Here is an 18708-nt window from a genome sequence, read left to right on the forward strand (position 1 = left end):
AAAATCTCATGCAATTAGTGAATATTTGAATAAAAATAATATTCATGATTTTCTGTCCATACATTGTACTATATTTCGAATTCTAGAATTCAACATTCAAATATATTTTTTAAGAAAATTATGTATGAGTACTCAGATACATTTTTTCCTTAGGTAAAAGAATTCTCTTGAGAATTTTATTAGTAAAATAAATACATGGAAGTTCTAAAATATATTTTAACTCTATGTCATATTGGCACAAGTTGCATGCAATTAATCAAACTATCATATTTGATTAATTAAATATAAAGAGTCATTAATTAAAAATTGTCTATCTAGATTCTTACAAGAAATGTTTTTCTTATATTCGTATGTTGTAAAGTAAGCAAGTGTATTTTCCCATTTCTACTATGCATTTTATTGATCAAATAATAATAAAAGTACATAAATTCGGTTTTAGTATAGTATTCCTCAAAGTTATAAAAATTTATCACTAGATTTAGTAATAAACTTCAAAGTGCTGGAAGTATAGAGAGATATCATACACAAACTCTAAAAGAGTCTAAAACTCTTTTATTTTACTGTTTATTCATAGTTGTCACAGATATAGGGTTAGTGGTTCTGGTGGTGTCTATATAAGTGTCATGGAGAAATAGCTAAAATAGGTTATTTCTTTATCTTTTCAAAAATATTCAGTCTGAACCTACTATCTGTATGAAACAGTGCTAAGTAATACTTGAGATATAATAAAGATAAAACATATGCAGGGAAATAGGTGACCTTAACAATGTATATATGTCATATATGTATACATATCAAATGTACTAAATGTTTTAAAGCAAAGTCATTTATTTGTCATAAGGAAATGCATAAGAATGAAATTCTGAGAATTTCAGAACTTTTTAAATTGAAAGTATATTCTGTATATCTGCTCATGAGACACTATTCCCTTGTATAATAAAATATATGTTATTTATGGATAAGTGGTCAAACCAAAGGAATGATCAGACCAAATTATTACATTTTCATTAGTCCATATTCATAACTTCCTAAACAATAGAAGTTATGTTTATGATTGCACTTGCAATATTTTCCTTTTCTCAGACCTCACAATTAGCACAACTTGATGTAAAACACAATGTGGAAGAAAAGTAATTTCACATGAAGTATGCTACATGGCAAAAATCTCATAAATTAATTGCGTTTTAGTCTTCTTGTTCTTAAGACTTTTTCCACAAAAGGATGGAAGCTCAGTTTCATTTCCCTCTTTCAAAAAAGAGCACCCAAAGCTTTATGGTCTTGCTTTAATATTCTGTGACTTTGTTTTATGAGCAAATGTAAGCATTGTATTAAAAACTAAAAGCATTTTAGTTTGACTAATGCTAGTCATGACTTAAAATTCTAGACTGTATATTAAATGTTCTACATGATAATTTCATTTAATTTCCAAAAGAGTCCAATATCATTTACCTTTCCTATGCAAAACTGAGAAAATCAGAATTAGAAATTTTGTGAGATTCAATCAGAAAGTTATACTGTTTCCTTCTCATCATCTTCATCATTTTATTCATCTTCATCATTGTGAGGAAAGAGATTTATATATATATGCATATGTATATATTTTCTCAATGTGATAAAATATAATTGTAAAACCAGAATATATGCTCATTATAATAAATTACAATGGCTAAGTCTAATATTATGTAAATAGCTTGGTTTTTTTTTGACATCTTTGTTAGAAATGAAATACTGATGAAGTGCTATGAAAGATAAAATTCCATTGTTAAAGAACTATCTTGAAAAATAAAGCATTTAGATGGAGTCTGAAAGACAACAACACAAGAGAGCAGGGACGTATGTAAATTCACCTCTAAATCTGATAACTAGCAACTGCAAGAACTAAGGAAAATCAGCGATGTGAAGACAGCTTGGTTCCAGCGTTTTCAGTAATGTTCATCCTAATTCAATAAAATGGAGCTAGCAGTTGAAGAGGAAGTATCAAGCTATATAAACTGGGAGACAGCAGGAACACTGGGTTGCTCAGTCAGCCAAGCTTCAGACTCCTGATTTAGGCTCAGGTCATGATCTCAGGGTCATGAGACCGAAACCCAGGTTGGGCTCCAAGCTCAGCACAGAGTCTGCTTAAGATTCTTTCTCTCTCTCTCTCCCCCTCTCCCCCTTCTCTTACTTTAATGCCTTAATTAATTAATTAATTAATTATTGGTGGAGAACAATACTAGATAATTGGAAAGTCACAACTAGGAAGTTCATAGCAGGCTGTATCAACGTTCCATCAAATAAGGAAGCATTTTAGGGAGCTTCCTTCCAGGGAGGACAGCCAAAACCAAACAAAGCCCATTTCAACATAGGGTGATAAGGTTTCTACAGTAGAAATTTAGTAATGGGGCTAAGTTCTAAGACAACAATGAACACAGTACTAAAGACGCAACAGAACTAAGTCCATTTCCTTTTGAGAAGCCTTCTTTGAGGCTTCCTATGATTTTTGCTCACATCTTCTTTACCAGGATTGACCATTGCTAGAAAGAGTTAAAATGTGTGTTTTTAATTGGACAAATTACTGTCTCAAAGGATATTCGATTTTTGTGATAAAAAACAAAGACCACTAGCAGGGTCTACTACATTGGGATGTGAAGGGTCTTTGTAATTCAGAAGCTGAATGAGTAAAGGGAGAATTTTTAAAAAGAAGAAATGGCATTCAATGAGACAAGCCCTAGGACTGTGGCAGACACACTATCTGAAAGTTAATGAAGCTGAAATTTTAGGTTTCTCACTTACACATTATCTTCCAAGGCCTTTGGAGGGGGCTTAGCAGCGTGTTCTTGTGATCATACGTTTTTATATAATTTGCCAAATTAAGATATTTAAGTGAGTTTTGGCTAAGAACATTGTATCTTTCTATCATAATTTTCCCTCTATTACATTTCCTTTTGTGCAGTGTGGCATTTTTAGTATTCAGATAAGGATAATTTGAATCAAAAACATGCCATAGTAAAAATATTTTGGAACTCCTCAAAAAATAGTAGGAAATTATAAACTCCTGATTTGGTCATTATGAGAGAGAACCTATTGAGTCACTTACAATATTACTTATAAAACTGAGAGAATATTAATATTTAAAACTGAATACAAAAGTGATAAAGACAAGCAATGGCATCAATAGATATTTCAAAACCAAGTAAACCAGTTATATAAATCAGGTTAGATCAAAAGTAGTAACTTATTAAGTGGAAGAGACACATTTTTAAAAGATACTAACAAGAAAGCTATTGAATTATTTGATAATCCAACTGTAAAGAGGAATAAATAAACACATTGAAAAAACAGTTTTAAATTTCTTCCTAATGCTACATAAAATTCCAGCATTGATAGAGCTTACATGAAACTCTAAAACAGTGCCTAAGAGCACTGAAAATAAACTACTAATTAATTCAAACTTTATTTAAGATCTGACAATGCATAGGAAACTTGAAACACCTGAAATCTTATACCGGATGTGTGATAGGAGCTTATTTTTTTTTTTCCTACAGCATTCCTAAACATTTGACAGCAATTTGACAACATTCCTAGACATTTACCAATTATTCCTCAGAAAGACAAAAATGAGTTATGAAGCTAATTTGATAAAAATCAAATTTAAAAAATATCAAATTTTGGGGGATCCCTGGGTGGCACAGCGGTTTGGCGCCTGCCTTTGGCCCAGGGCGCGATCCTGGAGACCCAGGATCAAATCCCATGTCCGGCTCCTGGTGCATGGAGCCTGCTTCTCCCTCTGCCTATGTCTCTGCCTCTCTCTCTCTCTGTGTGTGACTATCATAAATAAATAAATTAATTAATTAAAAATAAAATAAAATAAAAATAGTATATAAAAATATCAAATTTTGAATAAAAGGATATTGTTTTATTTTGTTTTTTTATAGAAACTATCAGCAAATATTCATCTTATCAGGAGATTATCAAAAAGTATGCACCCAAAAATAAATGCAGAAGATAAGAAAAGAGTACTTCAGAAATGTTTCAGGTATGAATGTTAGTTCTCTTAATTCCTTCATAGCAATGGACAGCGTACATAATCTTTCTGAGTCTCAGTTTGAAAAAGACAGGATTTGTTTTCATCAGAATTCAATGGTTTTAAATGCCACATCTGGGTTGTTTTTTGACTATCACATAAAATAATATGTATAAAATACAGAGCCCGATGGCTCTGGAGGAGCAGTGATGCTCTAAGTGATAGTACCTACACATATTAAGAGTCAGACACTCAATCTTACGTCCAATGCCACTTTTCATTTCATCTATTGTTAAACAGTGCCTCCACCTGTGAGTCTTTTTGAGGCTGATAGCTGTGGAGTTCAAAACCGTGCTCACAGTTTAGTGATTGGAGGTATGTAGGCCCATGCTGATTCCCACCTTTCAGAATGTTCATTTGTGGGGAGCAGTTCAGGAAGATGCCCATTCTTTCCTGTGCTACTCGATGTGTAAGTCAAGTTCAAGACTGAATTGTTATAAAAAGTTGATAGGCCCCTAAGTCACATTTCACAACTGAGGCACAATAGTTCATTGCTAACAACTGAGGAGAAATAGTTAATTGCCTGCACAAGAACCAATGCAATGAGGTGATAGACTTTTATTTTTCTTTCATGATATAGATGGAGAATATTTCCATGTGCAAAAAAACAAAAAACAAAAACAAAAACAAAAAACAAAAACAAAAAAACAAAAAACAAAACAAAACAAAAACAAAAACAAAAAAAACCACCTTGGCTTTCCAAGTTTTTTTTTTTTTTTTTTTTTTTGGCTATATCCATATTGAGGATAATTATTAGATTACTTGCTGAATGTTTGAACTCTGGGAGATAAGGAGAAGTCAGGAGACCTTTTCCTATGAAAGGATTCCAAAGCTTAGGACTGCCTATGGACAGCAGCAATTTCCACTTGCCCACTGATGTGTATGTGTGTGTGTGTGTGTGTGTGTTTGTGCGCGTGCACATGCATGCATACACCTGTTCAGATGTAGATGGAAAAAACCTTGGATTTTAACTGATTTTATAGATTCTGAGTAAAAGACTTTGCTGAACAGAGCCCAGCTGAATGGTTAGTAGCAGCAAAAGAGAACCAGTTAAAGCCAGAAGGACTTTAGAAACTCACAGCATGTTCTGGAAATGGAGGAATTTCCAGGTACCTAAAATGGCATTAAAAATATAATAATAATAAAAATTAAAAAAAATAAATAAATAAAATGGCATTAAATTAGAAAAATAGCTATCACAGAAAATTGGTGTTTAGGGACCTTGCCTCGTAGAAGATGAGATTACAGATTCTGAGGCTAGACTGCTTAGCAAATCTGGCTCCATTAGTCATGTGCTGTGTGAACTTCAGCAAGTTGCTTTAAATTTCTTTGTGTTTTACTATTCTCACTTTAAAATGAAACTACTAAATAGTAGCTACCTTATGAGGATGTTGTGAGGATTCAGTGATTTAATATTTGAAATAAAAAAAAACAGTTTAGAACCGTTACTTATTACACAGTAAACTTTCTGTAAGCACTATTATTATCTCCACAGCAAACTTTGTGGTCTGACAATAGGGAATAAAGTAAAAATAAATACCTCAGAAGATCACAGACGGATAACCTTTGGTATAAGATGTTTCGTTCCCACTCCCATCCCTGGAAATAAAGATGCAACCACCAGTGAAAGAGGAGGTAAGTCCCACACCAAACTAGGTAAAATTTCTGCAATTCACATGGAATGGGGGCTTGAAAAAAATTTAATTATACAAATGCAATCTATTTAATTGACCCTTCAGTTTGTGGACTAAGTTAGTACCCACTGAAAGACTTGTGAGAATTAAAGGATACATATGAACTGCACATCAGGGAGACCTAACTTAGTTTCAGACACCAGAGAATGCTTCACAAAGGAAATTATTATAAGCTCAGTCCTAGAGGATAACTAAAAATTCTCTAGGCAACAATATACATATATATATATATATATATATATATATATATAAAATATGTACTATATATAGAGAGAGAGAGAGACAAAAAACACCCATAAATTCTTGTCTAGATGACAGCAAAAGAATTATAAATCCTAAGGGCTGAACAAAATACAGAGTGTCTTGAGCCTAAGGTATTTTCAGTGAAAATCCTATCATTTCTACTTTCAATATTTATTTAGATAAATCAACTTATTTCCATTTTCACTGCCAGCAAACTGGTTTCTGACCCAGATTTCTAGAATAGCCATAACGGATCCTCATACCTGAAGAACTACTCTAATCCAACCCTGTTCCCAAATTACAGCCAGCAAGGACTTTCAGAAATAAATATCTAATATTTTTCTTTTTAAAAGCCCTCAACAGCTCCCAGTGTATTTAGGATGAATTTCAGAAGTTCTGATATGACATAAGTAGTCCTTGAAATGCTGATTTCTAACTCCCAGCTTCCTTGTCTATCTCTGCTCAAGCTACAATAGAATGCTCCCCCATTAAAACTTATTCTCAATGAAGGCAAGGACTGTAGCATGAATCTTGGGATTCATGCTCATGCACTATATCACTAATGACCAGCAAATTGCTCGTATAATGACGTAGTGGGTATGTTTTTTTCTATATGAGCAAGTAGTTCATGTCCTTATATTGTTGCAATGTACCTCCCCATTAAAACCCTAGGAACAGATGGTCTGTCATATTTTAAAGACATTGCTAGATATTTTATCTAAATAAATGTAAATAAAAACATTCCCTTAGTTTGTCATATGCAAAATAAAAATATAATAAACCTAACTACTGGGACACCTGGGTGGCTCAGCTGTTTAGCGTCTGCCTTCAGCTCAGGTCGTGATCCTGGGATCTGGAATTGAAGCCCACATCGGGATCCCTGTGTGGAGTCTGCTTCTCCCTTTGCCTCTCTCTGCCTTTCTGTGTGTGTGTGTGTGTGTGTGTGTGTTGTCTCATGAATAAATAAATAAATCTTTAAAAAAAAAAAAAAAAAAAAAAACCTAACTACTTATCCTTGCTCTGAATGGCAGGATGAAGAGGAAAAGGACTTAACTGCCCATGTGTGGTAGTTTTTACACTTGATCTACGTTAAGTTGGAGTGACAATAGAGTTTATTGTAACTTGTTTTCCATTATTTCTTAAGAAGTGTTTGTAGCTAATTATTTGCATAATATTTGATTTCTAATATCAGTAAGATATTATCAATCTGAAAAAAATATGATTTTTACTATAGATGACAATAATGTAAAATATTTATTTATTTAGCTATTTACCATCAAATAGTCAGTATGTGTCATAAACTTGTAGTATATTAAAAGGTTACAAAACAGAGACCCATCCTCTACAGTCTTATTTGGTATGTTGTGATCATTTTAAAAAATATTGAAAACAGATGCACTCTTCTTTAACTGCAGCTTTTTAACGTACTAGTTATGTACTAAAGATGACTTCTTTGATCTCATAATTCTGAACAATAAAATGTAGGATTTAGGTATTTTATCCAGATTATTTATAAAGTACATATGAAAATTTAAGACCATCTTTAGTGAAAAGAATGATAGAAATGTGATAGCTAAGGGACATCAATACAGGGAAAAATGAAACTATGTATTAAAATATTTTTGTCTGATTATTTTCCCCTTCTTGTGATTTTATACTCTACCCAGGCTTTGCAGTTTCATCCCTTTGGGATTCTGTACAAACGGAAAGCTTAAATTGCCTGAAGAAAGAATTTCTTCAAATGGTGAGTAACAGTCACAGGTCTAATAAGAGACGGTTTCCCCTAGACTTCCCAGTGACTTGGACATACATTGAATAATTCAGGAACCTGGGAAGGAAAGAGATCTTAGGATCGCAAGAAAACCAGGGACTTAGATGTAGCAAGGGATCCAAGGTAAATGGCATTATGCTAGAGTTGCCATACTTAGTAAATAAAATACAGGACACCCAATTAGGTTTGAATTCCAAATAAACAATGTAATAGGATGTCCCAGGTCATATTGGCATATTGTTTACTAAAGCATTTATTTGTTGTTTAGTAAAATCCAAATGTACCTGCATGCCTTATATTTTATCGTGGAATCTAATCATGTTTCACCTTTCAGATCCTGGGCTACTGAGAGATCTTTCAACAAAGATTTACATATTCTAAGTTTTCTAATAACAATAATGAAAACTTAGAGAATACTATCAGCCCTCTATGCATTTTTAAGAATTCATATATACATTATATCCTTTAATCCTCACAAGAATCCTGTCAATAAATACTGTTATTATCCCCTATTCCGTAAGAGAAAAATATATGGAGAAGAAAAGCTAAGAAACTCGCCAAAGATCATGGTGCAACCAGTACTGTAAGGTGTCAAAGTACATTTGAATAAGGAGAGATTCAGGAAATAGCCAAGCAATCTGGATACAGGATTGGAAGAATGGCCAATGTAGACTACTGAGTGATGACAATAGGGACCTTACCAAAGGCTGAGAGATTTCAGTGACTCTGATATCAACACATAGCTGGAGAACTTATCTACACATGCTCAAAATTCTCTATCATGGACTGCTTATACAGTATTGGAGAATGTAATTCCTGAAGTCATCATCCCAACATTTGCAGAAATTATATCATATGTTAGGGAATGGCATTGAAAAGATGTGACTGTCGGGTTGACATGTGAGATGAATGGAGACACGGCAAGGTTCTTCAACCCCTCCCCTATCCTGGGACCATGGGTTCTGCTTGCCTTTCCTGTCTCAGATGCAGCTCCAAAAACATAGCCTTGAGATAGTAATGTGGTGTTGATAGTTTATGCGACTAAACTCATTTAAATTCTTTATATAAACTTTTAAGTTTTGGAGCGTGGGTGCAAGGATCTGTTTGTCTTACTGCCACCCAAAACATGTTCCCTTCGCCTATTAAAAATGTTACCTACCGGGTCACATGCATCTTGATATTTATAGCAACATTATCTATAATAGCCAAATTGTGGAAACAGCCTAAGTATCCATTGACTGATGAATGGATAAAGAAGAGGTGGTAAATATGTACAATGGAATATTACTCAGCCATCAAAGAGAATGGAATCTTGCCATTTGCAACTTCATGGATGGAGCTAGAGCATATTATGCTAAGTGAAATAAGCCAGAGAAGACAAATACCAATACGGTTTCACTCATACATGGAATTTAAGATGTAAAAGATATAAACATATGGGAAGGGAAAAGAAAAGAGAGAGGAAACAAACCAAAAGAGAGAGAAAGGGGGAGATTGAGAGGGTTGATGGGGCATGGGCTAAATGGATGATCGGTATGAGGGAGGGCACTTGTAGTGATGAGCACTGGGTGTTGTATGTAAGGGATGAATCACTAAATTCTACTGAAACCAGTATTAAGCTGTTAACCAACTAGGATTTTTTTTAAAAAATTGGAAAAATAAATACATAAAGTAAGAATAAGACACACTACCACCCTCAAGGAATATGCAGACCAAATGTCTATAATATTAATAAAGCCCAGAAACTTACTGTTGGTGGTTAACAAGTTCAAGGTACAATTTAAACACCCTTTGAGAAAGAGGCATAAAAAATGAAAGCCACACAATAGGCAGATTTTAATATTTAATTGGAAATAACGGGGTTCTAGACATGGAATACTCATAGTATTTATTTATTTATTTATTTATTTATTTATTTATTTATGGAATACCAATAATTTTTAATGAATGATTTGGGAATTATCTCAAAGGAAAGTGTCATGCTAGCACAAATTGTGCACACCAAAATAGCATTTACTTAAAGAAATGATCATTGAATGAAAATAGAATATAAAAAATTATATAAGAACAATCTGAGATACAAGACTATGAAAAGAGGGGCACCTAGGTGGTTCAGTGATGGAGCATCTGCCTTTGATAAGGTCTTGATCCCAGGGTCCTGGATTCAAGGTCTGCATCAGGCTCCTAACAGGGAGCCTGCTTCTCCCTCTTCCTATGTCTCTGCCTCTCTGTGCGTGTTTCTCATGAATGAATAAATTAAATCTTTAAAGAAGGACTATAAAAAGATAATATTATGTGCATAAAATGTAAAAAATAAGAACTGGCAGCTATTCAAAAATAAAATTTGAAGATGAGTATTAATGCATAAATTGTAAGGCAATCTCAATGTTGCTCCCATGATTCAGGTTATAGAATAATTTAAAATGGGCTAAATGGGTGATGGGGATTAAGGAGGCACTTGTGATGAGTACCGGGTATTACATGTAAATGATAATGCACTAAATTCTACTCCTGACACCAATATTACACTGTATGTTAAACAACAAGAATTTAAGTAAAAATTGGGAAAAATAAAAAAAATAAAAAGAAAGAAAGAAAAAAAGATGACATCGAGACCTTTAATATACTTGAAAAAATGCCTTCTTTAGGAAAACAAGATAGATGCAATAACCTGAACACTGATTAAGTAAAAAAAATATTATATTGGTGGATACATTTTATTAGCTGAATATTGTAAAATATGGTGAAGTACCAAAAATAGTATCTTTGCCTTGAATGTCTTATAACTAAATTTAAATACAAATTATGAAGGAGAAGCACTTTAAAATTAAGTTATTGATGGTGTTTTCAGTTTTATATACTACGTCACTTATTTCTTACTCTTTTCTTTCTGATGTTTTAATTCTGGTCAGAAGTTATTCAGAGGTAAATTTCAATTGAGATTAGTACTAAGCAAATTCCTTAAAGGACTAATAAGTTAATTTTATTTTGATATCTAACATTCTTATTATAAAATTACCAAGAGTATTCATAACTACTAAACTTAAGTTATTGCTTGAATTCATTATACATTTTGAAAAATCCTTTCAAGTTGTGCCAAGTAGTCTATATTATGAAGCAGCCATATGTTCTTTCTTTGGATTTTTTTTCTTCAAATAATATTAAAATATACAAAGTTTTTAATATGAGTTTTACTTTCAATATATTAGAGATCAAATCCATTTTCTTTTATCTAACCTTCAAAATTACCTAATGCACACAATTCATTTTGTTATAACTTGTTTCTATTTATTCAAAAATAATATGAGGAGTAAAGTGAATCTAACCATTTTTTAAAAATATTTTATTTATTTATTCATGACAGGCAGAGAGAAAGAGAGGCAGAGACACAGGCAGAGGGAGAAGCAGGCTCCATGCAGGGAGCCCAATGCGGGATGTGATCCCAGGACTCCGGGATCACACTCTGAGCCAAAGGCAGATGCTCAACTACTGAGCCACCCAGTCATCCCCTAACCACTGTTTTTAATAATTACAAAAATCTAAGCAAACGCTCTTTTTTCAAGCTATGCCCTTTAAAATACAAAAATGCATCACCATTTTTTCTACCCATATGATGTTTGGGCTGTGATTATTTTAATGAGAACTGTCTATATTACCTCATATTCAGTTTAAACCTTTATCACCAAATAGAAATCAAAAGACAGTTGAGAGAGAGGATGCATATGGCTATAAATGCATACATACATACATACATAGAAGAACCTTGTTAGTTTGAATACTTTTAAGCTAATAAAAATATAAAATATTAAAACCTGTTTGATTTATTTATTGATTGATTTTTAAGATTTTATTTATTTATTCATGAAAGACACACAGAAAGAGAGGCAGAGGCATACGCAGAAAGACAAATATACTCCCTGAGGAGAGCCCAATGTGGGACTTGATCCCAGGACCCTAGGATCACAACCTGAGCCAAAGGCAGATGCTCAACCGCTGAGCCACCCAGGTGTCCCTAAAACCTGTGGGGTTTAAATATATATCTACAATAGGAATTGACCAAGAAGATTTTCTTTTTTAAGAAAAGAGGTTTAAATGTGGAGAATTAAAGAAATGAGTAGCTGCAATGTAACAACAGAAATCGTTATATAGTAGATTCATGATATTAAGATTCATCCTTCAGATTCATATTCAATTTAAAGCATTTTAATGTAGTTGTTATGGTTTTAAAAATATGGTGCAGAAACTTAGAAATATAACTTGGATTTTAATGAAGCCTCTGAATTAGAATATCCTTTGCCAAATGCCACCATTTTTTGTTACTGTAACTTTTCACTAAAATATTAATAAAGGTAGGCAAAATATGTCAACCCAGAAAAGTCTTTAAAACTAAAAGTCATGATACAAATATGACCAGGACCCAAGAAGAATATTTTAGATTATTCAGTTATAGTCTTCATAGTCTAAAATAAATGAACAAAAGGATTCATATGTAGTTTGCTTATGGTTTGATGACTTTTTTTCCAGAACTACAATGAAATGTTAATTCTCTCACTCTCAGCTTCATGGAATCAAAAATGTCATATTTCTAATCTGTGGACACAGTTTCATATTAGACTGAATTACTGTAAATTTTACATCACACTCTTCCCATACCCAGTCAATATTACTATTTTTATATCTATTCAGAATTCACATAAAGAGTAAAGTGTGGAGAAATCATCTTTTTAAATGAAATTATATAAATAAAGTTTTGAGACAAACAGTGCTGAACCCACAGAGCAATGTATTCTATAGTTACAGATTTATAAAATTGGAGCATGAGTTTAAAGAATGAGTTTAATGAATTTTTGTCAGGTATGGAAAATTATCTAGGAATTATTCTCTACAACTTTCTTTTCAGCTGTAAATGAGAAAAACACATTTAAATAGTAGTAAAATCTAAGCATGAAAAATACCTGGAGAATTGAAAGCATGATAATACATTTAACATACATATATTTAGAATCCAGGCCAAGTAACATAACATCACCCCAGAGATGTCCCCAGTATATTGTTTCCATAACTTCAGTTTCTTGGAGTATCTTAGTCTTTGCTCTTTCATAATATATTTAGAATCATCTTATCTCTCTACCAAATATTCTGATTTTGTTTGAAATTGTATTGATCTACAGATCAATTTGATAAATACCAATATAATGATGATATTAGTTTTCATAGAAATTACTTTCTATTTATTTATATTTACTTAAGACTTTTTTAATGACTTGTAATAAGGTAGGGGATATATGTATATATGATATAGGTCTTATATCTCTTTCTTAATTTTTTTCTATATTGCATAGATTTTATAGATACTTAAAAAATCTAAGCATTTTATTTGTTGCTGAATATACTGTGCATGTGTATACATATGTATCATTAAATTACTATACACTAAAATAGAATTTTAGTAATTGATACTACCAAATTATCAAAGTTATAGGACATAAGAATTATAACCTATATACTTGCAACTTCAATTAAAGATGACGGTGATATCTAACAAATAACAAATGTACATACCCTTTAGTGACTATAAATCTGGAGTTCATTCAATTTATTGTAATTTTCTTTTAGCATTTAAAATGATAATTCACTGAGAGGAATTCAGTGACAGAAATGGGGTGAGAAGAAAACTTTTTATTGTATTTTTCTGTACTTTCCAATTTTTGAACATGTGACTATCCTCCCTATTCAAAACATATGATACATTTTTCATTAATCTTTTATTTAAAATTATAAAGAGGGACCCCTGGATGGCTCAGTGGTTAAGTGTCTACTTTTGGGTCAGATGGTGATCTCGGGGTCCTGGGATTTAGTCTTGCATCAGACTCCCTGCAGAGAGCCTGCTTCTGCCTCTGCCTCTCTCTGTGTTCTCAGGAATCAATAAATAAAATATTTTTAAAAATTGTAGAAAAAATGCAGATGAGAAGATGATGAGTTGAAATTTTTAAAAAGAACATAATTATATAACACATTTAGGTCAAGAAAAGATAAATAATTACAGAAGAACTGAACTCTTACTAGAGCAACATGGAACAGAATTGTTAGTGTAAAATGTTGGAGCAGGGATACAAAAGGCACAGTGTTGTACTGCTTCAAAAATCTGAAAAATAAAGGCAAAGAAGTGGAGAAGATGAAATGGAACAACAACAGTTGAGGGTATAAGCTAGAAATGTAAATTACAGTTTGTGAATGTTCACAGTTATGATAAATTACTATATAGAATTGTTCCTATTATGGTGAAGTTGGCAATGAGGATACAAAGCTGAAGATGAAACCCCTTTATTTATCCTTTATATATTAGAAAGCCATCAATGAGTCACTAAGAATCACATAAAAAGAACTTTGTCAGTGTAGCTATCACAATCTGTCTTCCATTTACTCCCCATGCCATTGCCTCCATCTCTATGTGTATAGGACACTGCAATATGAGGCAGTGAAAGGGTGTTTTTGGAATTGTGTCATTGGCCTAGTTCGGGACATTTTGGTTTCTATGAAGGGAGCTTACTTTCCAGATACAACTTCCAGTCAAGTGAGGCTGACTATTCTGCAAAAGAATCACTTAAAGAGATGAAAGCTGACTGGAAGAATGAAAGGCTGACAATTTATTTCACAATTGGAAATCTACTTACCAATGACATTGACTAGCTGTTCTATATATATCTAAAAGGTTGTAAAGACAATTGAAGAGAGATGGAAAAATAAAGAGAAAGACTAGCATTAGAATATTCTGCTTTTTTTTTTTTTTTTCCCGCAGCAGAGATCTATCATTTCCTCTTGGATCTAAAGATACTGCAGAAGAGAGCCTAACTGAATGTTCTATGGTTACCCAATTCAAGAGGACGGTTTGCTTGGTAAAAGGAAGAATAGGCAGTGGAATTAGACGTGGGTTTTCTTTTCCAGAAACTTATAATTAAATCTCTCTCTTACATCACATGAAAGAGGTAGAATTTAAATGCCTACTGCTCAGAGGACATTAATTGGAAATCAGGGTTGGCTAGAGATGCAAGAATAACAATCAAGGACATAAGAAAAACCATGAAGTGGAAATGAAATAGAATTTGCTCTTATGCTTAAGATCTTATGAAAGAAGGAAAAGAAGTATTCATAAAGCAGCCCTTACATACCTCCATCACACACTCAAAGAAATTGGACTACCAGAATGATTGAAAGAGTAGAGACAATACTCTTTTGTAATTCCAAGATCCCAGGACTATATGTATACCTGGGGTTTGGGAGGAGGAGAAGAAAGTGATTAATTTTGAATAGCACATAAATTTAGCATTTTAACATGAATGGATATTTTGCCACTAAATGTAATCAAGAAGTATGCCATCTGCCAAAAATTGTTCTAGGGGTCAGCAATTAACATTCTGGAGAGCATGCTTACAAGCAGTCATTGGAGAAATATAAAACTGCTTCAAGTTTATTCAAGTTAAATAAATAAATTAGTTACCCAAGGAAGTAGTAGGAACAATTGGAGCAGAAATGGCAATACAACTATGCCCGAAGAGAATAATTCAGACCTGAAAAAAATAAATCACAAGTTCACATTCTTGAAGGGTCAGGGATCTCTTAAAAACCATTGTGTTGTACTTGAGGCAGGCTTTTGGGTTGTGAAAGCCTACAGATATGGACATGAAAGCACATAAGGGAAACTTTAGGGGAGATGTAAGAATATTTAAAGAATGTAGATAAAACACAGGAAATATCTGAGGAACTTGGCCTGGAAGAGCTATAGCCATTTTGCTTTCCATAAGGAAAGAAAGTCTGAGAATGAGGCTAAAAATAAGAAAATAAAGCAAAGGGTCTGAGAAACAAAATAAAACAAAGTAAAATTAAAAAAAATATTCCTAAAGCCAATGGTATTTCAAAAACATTCCTAAAGCAGAGACCTTGAAAAAGGAACAAACAAACAAAACAAAAAAACAACAAACAGAAAACGTTTTAAAAGCCAGTGGTATACTGGTCTGGAAGGACAAAAACACACACACAAAGAAACAAAACACAACTACCCTGATTTGTGGCTTTTGCCATTGTCCAAAGTGTAAATATTCTCTTTATTGCTAATTTCAAGATACCTTCTTGATGTTCCTTAATATAGAGCTGGAAAGAGATACTAATAAATGGCTCTCGGTATCTAATAGGAACTCGTTCCAAGCCATCATTACCTTCAACTCACCTTGCTTCTAGAGTTTTTCAACTGAATGGAAGAGTATATTCCCATATTCCCAGTATAATTTAAAAATGATGGCCATATGATATATCATTCAAAAATGGGAAAGTTTTATGAATGAAAGTATTGCTACTATTCATTTTGTCTAGACACAGGCTTAAATTTGGACTTTCCCAGCAAACTACATATGCTCACTCTATAGGAACCATTTTGTATTATGTGATATGATACAAATTGTGTAAAAATATTACCATTAATATTTAGATTTAAGTAATCCGAATGTGACTGTATTTCTCCTGGTACATCTACATTTACAATGCAGCAAAGATAGGAGCCAAGGACTTAAGTATGAAGCTTTTATTTCACAGTTATATAAAAAGGTCTTATGCATCACTATTCTCATCCAATAAAACATTTGCCAAAGCAAGGCCATTAACTGGTAGCCCTGTAGATCACTTGTCAAATATAAACATAATCTGTATGGTCAACAACGTGTTAATAAGTTAAATATTAAACATATTTATTCCTGAATCTTTTTTTTATATAAAGAAATACATGTTTTTATTTTTATTTTTTTTATTTATGATAGTCACAGAGAGAGAGAGAGAGGCAGAGACATAGGCAGAGGGAGAGGCAGGCTCCATGCACTGGGAGCCCGACGTGGGATTCGATCCTGGGTCTCCAAGATCACGCCCTGGGCTAAAGGCAGGTGCCAAACCGCTGCGCCACCCAGGGATCCCTATTCCTGAATCTTGATTCAACATTTGTACTATGGGAATTTCAGAAGATTTAATACTACTGTTTGTTATGTTTACTGATTTTCTCTACTGTAGATTTGTTATCTTGTATGCTTTATAATTTCAGATTATGAGCTAATCTTAAAAGTGGGAAATCAGACTCTCCAGAGCCAGTTAGCTTTGCTACTGTCTGCATTCCAGCTTCTCACTGACCTAGGACACATACTGTGGTAGTTTTTTGACTGGAAAGTTGATGACTCTATGGGTTATATAAATGTGAATCACAATTTCTAGGTTTATAGTTAGAATTTCTAAGGACTCATTGCAAGATCAGACTAGCATACCCCTGTAGCATAAATATATACACTTCTTTTCTAGTTTTATGTCTCTAGAGAGTAACTTAATTGAAGCCTCAGTTATTCATTAAAAATATCTTGATATTGGGCAACCCGGGTGGCTCAGTGATTTAGCGCTGCCTTCAGCCCAGGGCTTGATCCTGAAGTCCCAGGATTGAGTCCCACATCGGGCTCCCTGCATGGAGCCTGCTTCTCCCTCTGCCTGTGTCTCTGCCTCTCTCTCTGCATCTCTCTGTGTCTCTCATGAATAAATAAATAAAATCTTAAAAAAAATCTTGATATTTAGTAACTTAAGACATTCAGGATATTTTTTTTAAAAAAAACCCAAACCAGGAACTGAAACTGATATTTAAACTAATATAAAAAAAAAAAAACCCTAATATCAGTTAGCTCTTATCTTGGTAAGACCTAAAAGTGGAGAGAGAAAACTAGAGGATCCCTGGGTGGCTCAGTGGTTTAACACCTGCCTTCAGCCCAGGGTGTGATCCTGGAGTCCTGGGATCAAGTCCTACATCAGGCTCTCTGCAGGGAGCCTGCTTCTTCCTCTGCCTGTGTCTCTGCCTCTCTCTCTCTCTGTGTCCCTTATAAATTAATAAATGAAATATTTTTTTAAAAAGTGAGAAAACTAAAGAGATCTCACATCCATTATTGAATCAATTTATGTAATCAGGTGACCATCATGCATAAGAAATTAAACATAGGGGTTATTATGATTAACCTCAATCAATCTAGACATTCTTTTATAATTGAGAGAAACCTACAAATGGGTATGAGGGTATATAACACAATATCTACTTTATGCAGTCTGAGGATTTTGGTTTTTGTTGTTTTATTTTTATTTATTTTTGTTGTTGTTTTATAATACAGAAATAAACACATAACAAGAAAGCAAATGTGAACATGTGATCTACCAAAAGGAGAAAATGAAAAGGTTCTTAATGCCATGGCCAAAATCAGAAGAGGAAAATATATTATGTACTCTGTTCTCAAATCATTCTACAAAGCAATATACCAAATAATATACTCAGACAGGGACCCCCTGGGTGGCTCAGTGGTTTAGGCCTGCCTTCGGCCCAGGACGTGATCCTGGAGACCCGGGATCGAGTCCCACATTGGGCTCCTTGCATGGAGCCTGCTTCTCCTTCTGCCTGTATCTCTGCTTCTCTCTCTCTCTACCTGTATCTCTGCTTCTCTCTCTCTGTGTCTCTCATGATTAAATAAATAAAATATTTAAAAAATATATACTCAGACATATAATGATTTATGTATGAATGCATGGAGAGTTATAATATATCCAAACACTCAGAAAGAAGAGCAGCTAAGTATTCATTCTTGGGAAAATATCTCAAATGCAGACTACAGAACAGTGATTGATTAATTTTGTTTTTTACGTTTTTATTTATTTATTCATGAGACATACAGTGTGAGAAAGAGAGAGTCAGAAACATAGGTCTGGGGAAAAGCAGGCTCCACACAGGGAGCCCGATGTAGGACTCTATACCTGGACTCCAAGATCACGCCCTGAGCCGAAGGCAGATGCTCAACCGCTGAGCCACCCAGGCATCCCCAGTGATTGATTATAATGATATGTTAAGATACAGAATAATCACAACATCAGAGAAT

Source organism: Canis lupus, chromosome 19 (genome assembly GCF_003254725.2).
Source record: "Canis lupus dingo isolate Sandy chromosome 19, ASM325472v2, whole genome shotgun sequence".
Lineage (NCBI taxonomy): Eukaryota > Metazoa > Chordata > Mammalia > Carnivora > Canidae > Canis > Canis lupus.